General features: G+C 34.5%; 1 non-coding gene across 1 annotated transcript; it reads left to right on the top strand.

Annotated features, from left to right (window-relative positions):
• The first annotated feature begins 704 nt into the window (after positions 1-704).
• Trnai-aau lies at positions 705-778 on the top strand. The gene has a single exon. It is a non-coding gene; the product is annotated as a tRNA-Ile (tRNA).
• Positions 779-2,541: the final 1,763 nt, after the last annotated feature.

The following is a 2,541-nucleotide window of genomic DNA, read 5'->3' as shown; positions in this document are numbered from 1 at the left end:
GGGTTTTTTCATGTGTCTTTACAGTATTCATATCACCTATGGACAAGGTGGCCTAATCTTATCATTCTGATTTGAATTTTTCAGATAGGGTCAAATGGTCCTAAATGCCACTTTAAGGATTTGTGTCGTTTTCTACTAATGAGATCCACATATTAACGCCATTCGAAGTGCTAACAGTAACTTTACAATATTTGCTAGCTACCATCATAAAAACATTTCCCATATTTGAGTTTTTTAGCGGGTTTACATCATGTAGAAAAGTTGGTTGAAAAATGGGGGTGGTTCAAAATGACCAAATGGATGGGGTAGAATGCCACTTAGTATAGAGAACTAGTAGTTAGCAACCATATTTCTCCATGAGTTTGCTCTGTGGTATGGAAACGCTTATTCCTTAATGAAATCATCGGAAAACCTTAATGTTTAGGCAAAAAAGAGGAAAATGTAGAATTTCACCGGAAAATTAAGAAAAAATTTATGAGTTTAAGTCCAAGGCCTGTGGCGGCAACTCTTGGGTAAACATATTTTAACATCGTTTGGCAAAGAATACAAATTGAAACGTTCTAGGAAGGATTTAATGAGGTGGGCCATTTTACCCCATCAGTGCGTTTTGGACCATGTTCCCCTACAAACTAAATCCTACAGTTGAACATCAGATTCATAAAGTTTTTTTTTCATACTATACACTGCGTTGAAATTTTATAGCTGGCTCCATAGCTCAGTTGGTTAGAGCGTCGTGCTAATAACGCGAAGGTCGTGAGTTCGATCCTCTCTGGAGCCATACTTTTTTTTAGTCTTCATCAACACGACTATGTCAGTAGGGAAGCTAGGTAGACTTTGTTCTCCAGGGAGACTTAATTCCACCCTATTTTCTCGGAATAAATTAAGTACTAAAATTGAGTACTAATTGAGGGTTGTGTAAATATAACAGTTAAAAATGTTTAGTACAAAAAATTAGAAAAATGTATTTAACTCACCAACGCAAAAAATGCGAAATATTATAAGAATGTAAGACTGAAAAACAAGGTTTGACTCCCAATAAATACAAAACATATTTATTTTTCCGCACAGTGTTGATGATTTTCAATTGTTTAATATAGCTGTGAGGAAATTTTTTCAAAAAAGTTGTTTTAACATTAATTTTTACATATATAAAAACAGTATGTCTTATGGGGCAAGAGGAACACCGCAATTTTCTCATATAAAATCAAATGAACTTTTATTTTTCTTGTTTAATATTGCATTAAATCAATGCTTCCTACTAAATAAAATCAAAATAAACCATCTTGGACATTCAAAATGATTTCTGAAATTTTTCACTATTATTGTTACAGTCAAATAAGATGAGAACTAAATTAATTTCGTAAAATTTAACTTTTTAACTATAAGTCAACTTTTATCCCTCAGTTTTTATCTTTACTTACTCTAGAATTTATCGTTTAGGTGGGGAAATGCTCTGATGGTCTTCTTGCCCCATACGAGTGGCACTCTTGCCCCGTGCCTCGTTGAAAAACCTCATAAGGGACATTTTCAAAAATCTCAAATCATCATGTAATTCTTATATTTGTGAAATCTATCGATAACATCATTTAGAACAAGAGGTGAGCTTGCCCCTACACTGGAATAATCTTCAAAAATTGTGCTAATCAACCATGATTTGAACCTATATATCTTAAGGTGTCCTTCTTGCCCCCAGCCCCCTACCTATAAATAAATGAAAACCGAATTTAGTATTGTACCATTCATTTCCACTATAATTTGTATCCTCGCGTATTTCGACCTCAACTATAAGTAACTGTTAGATATTAAAACTAAGTATAGTAATAATTTCCTTTCCTAGTAGAAACTTAAAATTCAAGAGCTGTTTGGTCACAGGAACGATTTGTAGGTATCAAGTTGAAAATCCATGTATTGCCGATGCCTAGGTCTCTGTTGAGTAGCGTCGTAGGTACCTATTTTCAAATTTCCAGACTTTCAGTCACATCCAATTTCGAAGGTGAAGAAACAATTCGCAAAATTCTGATATCCGCCATCGTAATTGTATGCCCTTCTGTAAAGACATGTTCTGCTACCTTAGATTTTAAATCGTGAGCAGTGGTTAAATACTGCGAAAATTGAGAGTCTATTGTAGTAGATAAGAAGAGCACATGAAGCACGAATACTTTAGAAATATAATTGGGCAATTCTATTTCAATAGTCGATTTTCGATTACTGTTTAGAAATGCTTAGAAGGTTCGAGAAGCTTGCATAGAAACTTGAACATGAACTTAAGGTAAACGCTTTCGGGAGCTTATCGCTCAACGCTCCGTCATCGTAATCATCGTCATCATCGAAACTTCAAAATCAGTTTTTCTGTTCAAAACTGAAAATTATTCGACGAAAATGTGTTCACCGTGTTGTGGTTGGAGAATTGAATACAGTGAACACATTTTCCTGTAAATTTTCTTGATTTTGAACGAAAAAACTGCTTTTGAAAATGCCGAAATCGATGACGGATCCTGCCCCCTTAATTCGAAAACAAGGTCCGAAAAAAAGTTGCGTTCT

This window comes from Aedes aegypti, chromosome 3 (genome assembly GCF_002204515.2).
Source record: "Aedes aegypti strain LVP_AGWG chromosome 3, AaegL5.0 Primary Assembly, whole genome shotgun sequence".
NCBI classification, from domain to species: domain Eukaryota; kingdom Metazoa; phylum Arthropoda; class Insecta; order Diptera; family Culicidae; genus Aedes; species Aedes aegypti.
This window is presented reverse-complemented; position numbering and strand designations above follow the sequence as displayed.